Source organism: Periplaneta americana, chromosome 13 (assembly GCF_040183065.1).
Source record: "Periplaneta americana isolate PAMFEO1 chromosome 13, P.americana_PAMFEO1_priV1, whole genome shotgun sequence".
Classification (NCBI taxonomy): Eukaryota; Metazoa; Arthropoda; class Insecta; order Blattodea; family Blattidae; genus Periplaneta; species Periplaneta americana.
In genome coordinates this window covers 140,170,749-140,185,204 of record NC_091129.1, presented here as the reverse complement: position 1 = coordinate 140,185,204, position 14,456 = coordinate 140,170,749, and the positions used below count along the sequence as shown (strand labels likewise).

General features: G+C 36.7%; 1 protein-coding gene across 1 annotated transcript in view; it reads right to left on the bottom strand.

The window, feature by feature from the left end:
- The window catches only part of gukh (GUK-holder), a 637,347-nt gene that overhangs the window by 415,214 nt on the left and 207,677 nt on the right, over positions 1-14,456 (bottom strand). The gene's annotated exons all lie outside the window — the stretch shown is intronic.

Sequence of the window (14,456 nt, the reverse complement as noted above, 5' to 3'; positions counted from 1 at the left end):
ATGTATTAATATTAATACTAATATTAATTAATTATTAATAAGTTCGAATTTCACTATCTTCCAGTAACCGGCTGAGAAATGTAGTACAATTTTAATTTCATGGAACTCCAGTACCGGCAAATATTGTCGATATTTGCCTCAGCTGCCAACATACCGGTTACAAAATCACTACCATTTATAGTATTTGTCAGTATCGAAATTCGAAACGAAGTTGGCAAAAGAAAATTCAACCTTCAAACTAGAAAATCACCATAATCCACTAGCATTTGTAGTAATGGGGGAAAAATGGTTAGGTTTCACCCTTAGGGTATCAAGTTACCTGGTCTTCCCTATAGCTGAGGCACAATTCGGCTGGCCTGGTCAGGTTTCACTCCTCCCATCCATGGGCTGGCCTCAAGGGTAGAGTGGGGTGGGAATAGCAGTGGTGACTTGTCTTCCTAACTAGGCCATAAATAACAAAATTCCAGCTCTTTGGCAGGCAGAAACCCACTCGAGATTCTCTCCCCTTATGTCTCAGTTTATGACATAAGCGAGGGTGTTCTACTATTGTACTTCGTAGTACAGTAGTGAATCTGGGCCAAATTTGTTATGTATTTCGGGAAAATATAAACAGAAACAAATGAGAGAAATAATGCTGGTGCAGTTAATTCATTGTTAGAATGTCCTTTTTCGAGAAGAAATAATACTAAAAGAAAGGAAGTTTTAAATAAAGAGAGAGACTACCGAGATACCTACGACATCGCTGACAATTTTTCTGACACATAATCTTAAAACGCGAGTTTCTATTGCATCCTGGTATGGACAACATAAATGGTTAAGTGGTAATGTGATGCAAAATAAACTTCTCTTGGCCTTGTTGCTGCTGTCAAAGGAAAAAAATAAAAAGAAAAGAAAGAAAGGGGAATTTCAACACATAATATGGGATGCTTCATCACACTGAAACAATCACTGAAACTCAGAGCATAACAGCTTATTTGGTGAGTGAAATTATTATTTTTCATTGATAGTAATAAGAATAGACTAATAATAGTAATAATAATAATACAGTAATAATGATAATAATATAATAACAATAATAATTAATATCATAAACAAACATTTCCTATCGGAGGCACTTAAACTAGTTGCATCTGGCCTCACCGAGGATTTTGATCACCGGCAGCTACTGGTTCCTATTGACAGTCAACTCATTTCACAAAATAGCAATTCCTTAATTGTGAACCACGCATTTCACTCCCTGCTGCAGATTTTTTGACAACAGGACAAACAGATACGCACTTCATTTGCGTCTTGTCAATGATGTCTTCTTTGTTTCCGTAGGTCAATTCATATGGTATAGTCACTAGGAATGTTTATTCATTACGAACAAATACTGAATTAAAGTTACAAAATAAAATACATTAATATCTTTTACTAACTCACAAATGGCTTTTAGAGAACCCGGAGATTCATTGCCGTCCTCACATAAGCCCTCCATCGGTCCCTATCCTGAGCAAGATTAATACAGTCCCTACCATCATATCTCACCTCCCTCAAATCCATTTTAATAGTATCCTCCCATCTACGTCTCGGCCTCCCCAAAGGCCTTTTTCCCTCTGGTCTCCCAACTAACACTCTATATGCATTTCTGGATTCACCCATACGTGCTACATGCCCTGCCCATCTCAAACATCTGGATTTAATGTCCATAATTATGTTAGGTGAAGAATACAATGCGTGCAGTTCTGTGTTGTGTAACTTTCTCCATTCTTCTGTAACTTCATCCTTCTTAGCACCAAATATTTTCCTAAGCATCTTATTCTCGAACACCCTTAACCTCTGCGAATCAGGCTTCCAGTTTGCCTTCCTGTCAAGCTGATTTGAATAATATTCAAGGGAAAAATTGTTCCGGGACCGGGTATCGAACCCTGTACCTTTGGCTAAGCGCACCAACGCTCTATCACTGAGCTATGCAATAACGATATACAATCACGGTCCAATTATTCCCTGGATAGCTCAATGATAGAGCGTCGGCGTACTTAGCCAAAGGTCCCGGGTTCAATACTGGGTCCCGGAACAATTCTGCAATGCTTAGGAAAAGTGGCATAAGCCAGTCAGTTTCCACAAACATTTTTTATTAATTTATTGACAACTTACGGAACATCTGCTCGCTTGGGAAAAGAGACATAAGTATTTCTCCCATTACAATAATTCATACAGAGGAAAATCAAATCGACATAAACCAGTGCGAAGACAGTTTTTTTCCTTCTCCTGTGAAATTAACATTTTTGACTTGTGTCACTTTTCCCGAGCACTACAGAATTTTTCCCTTGAATATTACCCTTAACCTCTTTCCTCTTTCAAAGTGAGAGTCCAAGTTTTACAGAACAACCGGTACTGCAACTGATTTATAAATTCCAACTTTCAGTTGTTTTAAAACAGACTAGATGACAAAAGCTTTTCAACCGAATAATAACAGGTATTTCCAATATTTATTCTGCGTTTAATTTCCTCTCCAGTGTCATTTATATTAGTTACCGTTGCTACAAGATATTTGAATTTTTCCACCTTTTCAAAGGATAAACTTTCAATTTTTATATTTCCATTTCGTACTATGTTCTGTTCACGAAACATTGTAAATTAAAAAATAGTAGTCGTATAATTATTAAATTACTAATTTAAATTTATGAGCTTCATTATTATTTTTTCTACGCCTTAGGATAAATTTCTTCAGTCCTTTTGTCTAGGTTTGTGTTTACGAAACATTCTTGGTGTCTCGTAATTCTGTAGACCTGTTCTCTATAACTTTACCCATTTTTGTGTTATCCCTTACTTTCAATTCACTCGTACTTTTACAGTTTATTGATGGTTTGTTTTCTGTAGCCTGTGGCAGTTGTGAAGAAGCACATATTATATCTGATTTTTTTTTCTGTTTTTGTCGAAGTTCAATGTTCAGCTCTATGTAGCGCCTAATAAGGTTAGAGAGCAATTACAACTTATTAAATTTTAATTATATTTTTCTTGGCAACAGTTATTATTTCATTATTGCTATACAGCCTATTGTTGAAATCTATTTGCACGTTCATCTTCAGGTTTCTCTTAGTTCAAACTTTGCGTAATACCTATAAATGAAATATATTACTTTTTTTCTATGATTAAATATTTTTTTAATTCTGTGCTGTATTATAAACTAGTGTCCTGACTTACAGACGCTATATTCGGTTCAAGTTTGTCGAGTATGGTGAAGTTCGATATTCACATATATTTAGTTTATGATGACGACAATTATTATTACTATACTGGGGAGGTCAAGACCCTCACCAGTTGTTCAGCCAACGGCAGAAAGGGGGATTCCCAACAAGTATGATGTGTAAGTGTAAATTCCTGACTGTGGTCAATAAATAAATGCCCGCAGAGCAAACCGGTATCCGGTGCATGGGGGTTGAATACTGGGGCACGCTCCCCCTGGGATCATAAATACAGTGGAAATGTCCGCCAGGTTGGTAAGCCATCCAAATAAAAAAAAAGTAGTTCATATGCTTCGAAGAGAACAGTCGACTATTTTGCTTCCCGTACAAGTCAGAATAGGTTGCGTCCAAAGTCGGACAGAAAATAGGGTAGACCAGAATAATTGTAAACACTTTTCACTGATTTCAAATATATTTCAACATCACACAACCCTCATTAACGGTAAGCATGACAAAGACACATTGTGTTATTTTTAGATCTTTCTTTTCCCTAAAAATGGGTTTAAAATAATAAAGTTGACTTTTTTCATCTTTTAATTGCTAGTTTACATTTACCCCACCTGTTTACATTTACCCCTTTGAGAGGGGAGTAATTGTAAACACCAATTTTCGCACGGGCAATCAGACACTGAATATTTTTGTTCTATACATCTTGATTACACAACTTTTAACACTGTATCACTTCGGAATATGTATTATATGACTTTCTTGTGTTAAATTCTAACGTACCTTGCTTACATGTTTCGACCTTTTATGGGTCATCCTCAGAACTGGTCGTTGTTGATCTTGGCACTTCTTGTTTTGTTTCCTGTGAGGGTGTGTTCGTGTGGTGTAATGTAGAGTCTGTGTGCCAGAAACTAAACACGCTAGAACAATATGAATTATACAGACACACAAAAACACACCCCATTGAAATTTTCAACACAAACTCAATTTCAGAACACACACACTTTCACTCTACATTACACCACACGAACACACCCTCACAGGAAACAAAACAAGAAGTGCCAAGACCAACACCGACCAGTTCTGAGGATGACTCATAAAAGGTCGAAACACGTAAACCAGGTAGGATAGAATTTAACACAACAAAGTCATATAATACATATTCCGTTTTTTTTTTGTTCTGTTTCAGAGAAAGAGCTGTACTCCTTCCAACTCCAATTTTGGTCACTGGTACATTTCGTCCTTTTAACCTATGATATAATTATGACGTATACAGGAACTCAATTCCTCTCCTGAGCTTCACGATAACTGTAGTTACTATTTTTCACATCACTACACTACAGTGTAGTTGGGTGCGGGTCTCTTTCTAATACAATTTCTTAGCATTTTGATTACTGAAAAGTACGAAATGTAACCATAGTAAAACATATATTTTATTTAATGTACCAAAGTACATATGATGTTTCCATGCAGATATTCTGCGTCATCGTACGATGAAAGAGTAGTGGAACAGAGAAACATCATATGTACTTCGGTACATTAAATAATATTATATGATATGCGTAAATCACTTCCGCACATATGTGGACATTGTTCTACGTTCATAGACATCTATGACGTAGTGCAGAGGGCGGCCACCAGAGGGAACCCAAGAGGTGGAACTTAAACTGAGACGATTCGATCCGACACCGGGATGGGAATCCGGTGTGGTTTAGTGGATAAAACATCAGCACGTAGAGCTGAAAACCCGGGTTCAAATCCCGGTACCGGAGAGAACTTTTCTCCGTTCCAGTACTCTTTCATAGTAAAACATGTTTACAATTACCCCCAAGCAATTAAAACTATGGGGCAAATGTAAACACGTCATAATTTAATGAATTGATGTTATGGGAGATCTCAAAACCATTGTAATAAATGTTAACTATTATTAGTGGCTTCGAGACTTCGGACCCAATAGAGCAGTTCAGTGGGAAATCCGCATAACGGCGTACTGAGTATAGTGGTAAAGCGTACAGTGGGTGGGGGTACTGTAGAATGGATGCCAATAAATACGCAAAGGAAAACGCTCTGGATTTGAAGGTTCTGACGAATATTTGGTTTTCATACAAACTGTGTCTGAAACTATTACACGGTTAGAAAAGTCAGAGCAAGAGATGCCGGAAGCCCTCAAATTAATTTAGAAAATGATGCAGAGAATTAATGAAGCCCTCAAATTAATTTAGAAAATGATGCAGAGAATTAATGAGACATCAAGTACACCGATTACTGAACGTGTAAAACAGAAGTGGAAATCAATTTTATGTAAAAATAACGGATATGGAACATTGTGTAACATAAACAGCAAATTAGTGGACATAGAGTCACCCGAGAATAAAGGACTGCCTCTTAGAGACTGCAATAATGTTAGGTTTTTTCGTTTTGCTCCTATCACGTCATGCGACGTAGAGCGCAGCTTTCTACAGTACAAACTTTGGCAGATAACCGAAAAAGATTTACGTTTCAGACACTGAGAATGTATCTTGTAGTACATTGCATTTCGGTACTGTAACTGCACTTCCTAAAGACGACCAATAGGATAAATAAAAAAATTAAAATTGCTACATGCTTATTTCTACCATTAACACTGTGTATAATTAAACACAAATGCTTATAAAAGACAGGAGAATAAATGCTTTTCACATTCTTTTAACATTATCATTGTGTAATGTATATTTACTTTCAGAATGTACATATGTGTGTTTCCCCATATTACCGTACTCTACTCTAAATAGCAACGTTGTTACCTCAACACATCTCTATCTACCTGCAGCGAGTCAACAACCTATAGTGCATGCACAGTAAATTTATTGTATCGGGTCCAAAGTCTCGAAGCCTGTACATTACTCATAAAAACAACATATTCTTAAAAACAGCACTGTATGTTTATTTACGATGCCAAAAATGAAGGTGAAGAAAACTGTTTCTCAACTTTTTTGTAGACTCTTACAAAACATTCGTTCACAACTAAGCAGTTACTCCTATTTGGCGCCAAACTGCTTTGTAGGTTAGCCAACATGTTAATTTAAATATTCTCCGAATTAAAAATTTTATATTGACAGTTTTGTATTTCTCATAGCACTTGTTTACAATTACCCTAGTCTACCCTAATACATAGCGGTAACAAGTTTCAGGAAGCTTGGCATATGCTGACGCTGATCATATTATCCAACATTAACATTATCATCATGTTGATTACAGTAAGTCAGGTGATCTGTTTCGTCTCAAAAGGAATATTCTCATTTTATTCATTGTCGATCAGCATCGAGTTTCATTTTAGGATGGCAAGTGATACCCCAGCATTTTGCACGGACACGCAGAGATTGCCGAAGTGAGCTCTTGTTTCAGAGAGAGGGCCATGTAATAGGTATGGCGCCAGCCCAAGTCGAGGACTTGCAATATAGAGTAGCCAGCCGGCCAGCTAGCCACTTGGAGAGCGCACATGGCGATCTCTTCAATTCGGAGCGTCCAGTGAACGTGTGGGGTGGGGCGTTCACAACTGCAACACGTCACCTCAATAACATTCGGCCAACTTCTCGACACTGAATATACCCACTGTATCGTAAAGCATTGGTTACCGTAGGTGTAACACGGGGTGATTTAGGTCGTCGAGAAATAGGTACAAATTTTAAGCACTTTTAAACTTTATCTCTATGGCCTTGTAAGAGTTTTATAGTTCTTTAATAATTTACATCACTCACCTTGCATCCTGATCGGCTCATGAAATAAATGCTACTTTTTTTTTTAGTAGGTTATTTTACGACGCTTTATCAACATCTTCGGTTATTTAGCGTCTGAATGAGATGAAGGTGATAATGCCGGTGAAATGAGTCCGGGGTCCAGCACCGAAAGTTACCCAGCATTTGCTCGTATTAGGTTGAGGGAAAACCCCGGAAAAAACCTCAACCAGGTAACTTGCCCCGACCGGGAATCGAACCCGGGCCACCTGGTTTCGCAGCCAGACGCGCTGACCGTTACTCCACAGGTGTGGACTAAATGCTACTCAATTAGCTATTTAAATGCCATGCAAATAACACATACTGTTCATAATACAGAATCCCTATAGATGTGTGTAAAGTAGGCAATTGTTTTATTTAGCATTTAACCAAATATGTTTTTAGTTAAAGCAATTCTTTCTCTCTCTTTCTGTCTTCCTTCCTTGATCTGTCTGACTCTGTCTTTCTTCCTTGATCTATCTATCTATCTATCTATCTATCTATCTATCTATCTATCTATCTATCTATCTATCTATCTATCTATCTATCTATCTATCTATCTATCTATCTATCTATCTATCTATCTATCTATCTATCTATCTATCTATCTATCTATCTATCTATCTACCTACCCACCCACCCACCCACCCACTCACCCACGAGACTTAATTATTAGGGCTAGGATTTTGATGAAATTGCATCTTTTTTCCAGTAAGCCAGAAACATAGCTGGTTTAGTATTTATATGTGTTATGTGATAAACAGAGTGTTTTAAGACATATTTGTTAGGGCATTTTTTTTTGCATTTTTTGTCTGTTTCAACCCATTAAGAGCAACTTTTGTTTCATTCGGTCATTTTTTAGGCATTTTCATTTAATTTTGGCCATAAATCCCCATTATTAATGTAAAATAATGTCTATTTCCTTTGATATTTTCTTTACATATTTTGTCCATTTTTATTGGGTTATTTTACGACGCTGTATCAACATCTAAGTTATTTAGCGTCTGAATGAAATGAAGGTGATAATGCCGGTGAAATGAGTCCGGGGTCCAGCACCGAAAGTTACCCAGCATTTGCCCATATTGGGTTGAGGGAAAACCCTGGAAAAAAACCTCAATCAGGTAACTTGCTCGACCGGGATTCGAACCCGGGTCACCTGGTTTCGCGGCCAGACGCGCTCACCGTTACTCCACAGGTGTGGACACATATTTTGTCCATCCATTAATACTCATTATTTTGTATAATATTTTAATCGTTTTTCTACACAAATATTGCCATTTTAACGTAGTACACCCCACGTAATGGATCAGTCCAATCACCCCTTCAATATAGACTCCTCTATACCTGCTAATTCCAGATAAGAGTGGCCTTGTGGTAGACTACACGGAAACTAAAAGTAAAGTAAATCCATGGTGCTACAGCCCATGAAGGGCCAAGACCGACCAGCCGACTGGTGACCTCACGTCCACATGCCGACGCAGAGGTGCTCGATCATACATGGAAACTGCATTAGATAAAATAATTAATTAAAGTGTACTACTTAGAAAAAATTATGTAAAATTTAATTTAATTACTAGTCTAAATATTAAGTAGTATAAAACCTCTTTTCCTGTTAAGGCAATTATGTAAGATCAATTTTTAGGTCATTTTTAAGGGCATTTTTGAAAGATGTTTAGGTCATAAATGCATTGTTTTAGAACATTTTTTTTATGATTTATAGGTCATCAAAATCCTAGCCTTAGTAATTACAGCTCGATCAAGTTAAGTCTGCGAGCCGAGAGGGGAAGTTGGAGGCAGTTCTGTAGTGAAAGGAGGCGGTAACGAGAGGAGACCAGTACAGTCTCATATGACAGCAAAGTTTTCCTACTGAGCTTCAGTTCATAGAGCGGTAACAATTTAAGATGCTTTGAAATAGACTGTACTTCTACTTCTGCTTGACAGTGAGGTTTGGCGTTCTGATTGGCAAGCGTGGGCGTAGGAGAGAAAGTTGCATGAGGAGGGAGGCTGGGAGACAGCGTAACTGTTGCCTTTATCTGAAGACAAGGACAAAAAATGCGTGCGCTCTGTAGTGTAATTTAAACGATGTGCACACGTTGAAATCTGAGCGTCAAGTGACCTATGTGGCAACTATGTTTTGCCTCTACATTCCATCCCGATATCCCCACTCGCAGACTTGACTTTGACAAGCTGTATATACTTTGTCTTTTCGGGATTTACTTCCAAACCTACCTCTTTACTTGCTTCAAGTAAAATTCCCGTGTTTTCCCTAAAAGTTTGTGGATTTTCTCCTAACATATTGACGTCATCCGCATAGACAAGCAGCTGATGTAACCCGTTTACTCTATTCTTCATATAACGAGAAAATAAAGACCGTAAATTATGCCTATAAGTAGACAGCATAAGATAAAATTAACAGCTACAATAAAATAAAAATAACTTTCACAGTAACGAACAGCAGTCCTAAATGAGGACTTGGATTAATAAAACGCACACGTAATACGATAAATGTCCTCGTGATGATTCCATGCTTCCATGTGACTTGAAAGGTTTTATTAATCACTACAATCGCAACGCAATACGTTTACATCTCATGCAAAGCAGTCGCCAGGATCCGAGCTTACAGTCGTGCAATGAGAATAATCAGGACTCCAATGTAAGCGATTACGATCTGTCAAAACTGCGACGGAGTTATTAATGGATCCTGTTTAGAGAATTTGGGTGGAGCCACATCCAGCCCCAGGGATCATCGCCACAGCTTGACAACCACCAAGTCCAAGAGAGGCTACCCGGTCTCCAAATTGAGTTAATTGGCGCAGAACCTTCACATGTGTTTCTACAACCAAAGAACAAGCCGCTGGAAAGCGCTGTCGATTGCATGGATGTGCAGTTTAAGCTTGAGCATGTTAATCACACGTGCGGAAACATCCAGACTTCCGAGGCTTCAAATTCTTCCATCACCACAGTTTGTCTGCTACTGCTTCTACGAGTATTTAAAATGTATCATTATCATTGGTTTTTCAATATACAGGGTGATTCAGACTACCCGTAACAGTCATTTAGTTTTAGGGCATGAAAATTTTCGAGACAAAAATATTCATAACTAAACCACATGTAAACTTTCACTTGAGCTTCATTTCATCAATCAGCTCTAACAGGAAGTAGGGTCAGTGGCGTATCACTTTTAAATTTCAAATGGGAGTCGGGGTCAAATAAGGTACCATTTGATAGAGCTCTTCAAAACAAACAACATTCACAGGAAATGTTTTTATTAATTCCTACTCTTTCAATGAGAAAACGTACGAAAAGGCAATGGGTAATTCGAACCACCTGTAAGTTATTTATTTCGGAAACTAGTGCATGAAAATTTTCGAGACAAAAATATTTATAACTAAAACACATGTGAACTTTCATTTGAGCTTGATTTCATCAATCAGCCTTAACAGGAAGTAGGGTCAGTGGCGTATCACTTTTAAATTTCAAATGGGAGTCGGGTCAAATAAGGTACCATTTGATAGAGCTCTTCAAAACAAACAACTTTCATGGGAAACGTTTTTATCAATTCCTACTCTTTCAATGAGAAAACGTACAAAAAGACAATGTCATCAATATTGAAATATGTTACAAGACGAAAATGTAAACAATACAATTATTAATGTTGACATGTTACTGAAAGGCTTCACAATTCCATTAATTTTTTTATAAATTTTCAAACTATCTGCCGTTCTGAGCAGCACACATCTGTACTCTTCTTCTAACACAGTCAGTGATTCCTAATACTTCGGCGTGGTCAAGTGACTGGCAGAGTAGGAATTAATTTCATTGTAGCGGTTATAGAAATAAGTTAAAATATACCTGTAGTAGGCAATTTTAATAATAAATTAATAAATAATAGAAAAATAATGAAATAAGGCAAAAAAGCATTTATTTTGTAAATTAGGCATTTATATTAAAAAAGGCAGAAAAGGGCAACATAAAACTGTGACGTTTCAATCACAAAGGTTCAATTCGTACATATTTACTTTCAAAATGAAGATAAATTTAACACATTTAAAAAGGCATTCTGCCAAAGTTCCGGTCTCTGCTTATATAAGTACTTCATTTTTCACAATAATTATTTTGATCCTATTGCAATGCTTTCCTTTGAAAATTTAGTGCTTTTTATTTTGCTAATTTTTTTGTGATTTTTTAGAAGAAAAAAACTAATCTAATAACTACTGTTACCATAAAAACAGAAATTTTCGACAATATATAGCCTACATTTGATGTAGGCTTTACGGGATGTTTTTACGATTGAAGCCTTCCCGGAAAAATTAATGAAATATGTGATTTAGGTGGAAAAAGTAATTTCTAAGCATTCATTTATAACAATAAATTAATGCATCCAATACCTGAATAAACTTGTATCCTTGATTAGTTAAATGGTTCTGCTAGTAAATATAGCCTAACGAAATATGCTGCTGAAATTGTTTCCCTTTCTCCTGAAAGATGTATTATACATTTGTCGGTTACACCCTTACGCCGGGGAAGTTTTCAATTGTCAGTGTCGTATTGACAAAATATATATATATATATATATATATATATATATATATATATATATATATATTGAACACCTCTTATAAGTAACTATGAGACCAAGTGATTAACTTAAAGCAAGACGAAATATTTAAATGAGGAAGAAAAAGTCGATACAAAGAAAGTTTCATTGAAAATGTTAGTGTTCCAAAGCCTTCCCCAACTTATGAGCACTGGTATTGGTCGTAAAATATGGATATAAACTAAGAGAGGAAGCTTCTGAAGATGAGACGTGCCAGACCCCAGAAAGGGAGATGATAAGCGACGTGCAGAAGGATGTACTTAAGACAAAAATACCAAACAGGAAGTTGAGAAGCATCACGTGAATATATGAAACATCGAACAACATGAATTATAAATCCGAAACAGAACTTAAATGTAAACCGCGCGACGAAAGTTGAAAGCAGGATATGAAAAATTATCGAATTGAAAGAATATTCATAATTGTCAATTGTAACATCTAATCTTTTATTAAGTCTGAGATGATTTTTACTCTCTTTTGGAAGCACTCTAAACAAAAATGTTCAAGTCTTTGGATCTGCGCTCGATGAAAAAGGTGAGTCTCCCTCGAAGTTCGGAGAATACACAGAGCATTGCATAGGCCTACCAGGATGACACACATGCAGGCCAACTTCTAACCACACACTCCTAAGCGGCGTCAAAACTGCATCTTAAGATGCGACCAACCAATTTCTTTCTTCCTCTTTTTCCTTAAAAATCTAAATATTACAATAACACCCAAATGAGAACATGAATATTTCAAGCAAGCTAGGATACTTACTATCACTTTTTTCTTTTGACCCACCCCGGAAATCTTTTGCCACATGCTTTGTAGAAGTTTCAACCACGAAGTCCTTTTGAACCCGGTTTCGGTAATTACCGACATTCCTAAAATATACGAACTGTAAACCACAATATTCTTCAATTAATACACAGTGGAAGCTCTTAAGTTCGACAGTAAACAAGTCCGACATCCTATAGTTCGACTGCTTAAGTAGGAGAATTAGACACGCCCCTATACGGGCACTAAGAATGGGTTTGCCATTTGAATGGGAATTGGTTCTGTGTCTTATAGTGATACTTTTATTGAAGGAAAACAGAATATTTTATTGATTAGGATGTCCATATTTAATCGCTGATTTTAAATTAATGAACTCTTCCTTTCCTATTTGAGAATTGTGTCGTTTGTGAGACGGAACTGTCGAAACTCACTGTGGTACTAGAAGCGCATACACAAGTCTCGGGGAGGGCAGGAAATGCAAGTACAGTACTGTATTCGTTGATAGCTAACCAATAAGAATTTGTATTCATTTCACCTGCCACACCCACTATCCTTATTGGACTGAAGTTTCAATTCTGTTCAGTCGAACTTACGAGAGTCTACTGTACTATTTTTAATCGTGTTGAGTGTTATTTACATAACAGCTCTACAGCGTTGTATTTATCCTCGGGAAAAACAGATTCGAATTCTGACGAATTCAAATTAAGCTTGTGATGAAATAAGAAAAGTTGAAACAGGCTACTGTTCTCCAACCAGGAGATTAATCGTAAAAGGAATGTGCTTACTATTGCGTCATCTATTGGAGCGAAGTAGATAGATAATATTACCGTTATAACGTCAGTTTAAAAAAATGCGCTCTCCTGCAAATGTTATTTCCTGTATGGAGGGATTAAACGACCAGGGGTGCTATTCATAGACATTTCGCTAGCCCGCGCTACGAGCGTGCTAAACTAGCCCCGGCTATCGAATGGCTACTTGTACAGGAATCATATCATATGGCTAACACTGGTTTATGAATACGAAAAACGTTAGTTCGCTGATCATCCACCGGAAGTCCGGGCTAAGAATGTCTATGAATACGGCTCCAGGAGATTAACCATGATCTAATTTTGTAACTGGGACAGTATAAATATGTGTGTATCAGTGTTATCGTTTATACTTTGAGAGTTAGCCAATGGAGATGTGTGTACCCATGTGAGTGACCTTATGACATCTTAGGACATCAATATTCATTCAAAGCATTACCCCGCTGCGTCTCGTTCCCCTGAGACTTTCTCCTGGTTGGAGTTCACTATGTCAATTTCCTTGTAGTCACGTTTTAATTGTCAACATCCATAATAAAGTACACACAGAAGGACAAAATCTCATCATCATCCTTCACGAATTAGGCCTCTGTAGACCTGTTTCGGCCCCATCTAGCAGTCTTCTTAAAGGTCTTCCTGGTCGACGATGTCCTCTAGGTTTATACTGCATCATAATTGTTGCGATTCTTGAATTTTCCATTCTTCTTACATGATCTAGCCAATTGAATTTGTATCTGCTGATTTTTTCTTCTACTGACTCTACTTCTAATTGTTCTAAAATTTCTTCATTCCTTTTTCGGTCTAAAAGAGTATATCCTGCTGTCCTCCTCAAAAATTTCATTTCCGTTGCTTTGATTCTGTTCACGTCTTTTTTCTTTAATGACCAAATCTCGCTTCCGTATAAAAGGGTGGGTAATGCTAGTGTATTATATATTTTTATTCTTGTAGATTTTTGTACTAATTTAGCTTTTAATGCATTGTTTATTATTCTTAGAATTTGTGTAAATTTGGTAATTTTCTTGTTCACATCTTTTTCATTTTGATAAGATATTTCACAACCCAGATAATTGAAATTTTGCACTTGTTCGAGGCATTGGTTATTGTGTATTATCTTACTTCTGACTGGGTCTTGTCCTAAAAATGCCATTACTTTTGATTTTTGTGCTGAAATTTCCATCCCAAAATATTTTAATATTTTATTTAATGTATACAATCCTCTTTGTAAATTATCCTCTGAATTGGAAATTATGACTTGATCATCGGCATAGAGTAAGGTATTTAATGTTAGAGCACTGGTTATTTTGATTCCTGATGTGTAGATTTGGTTCCATTTTAAAATAATTTCATTTATACAAATATTAAATAAAGTTGG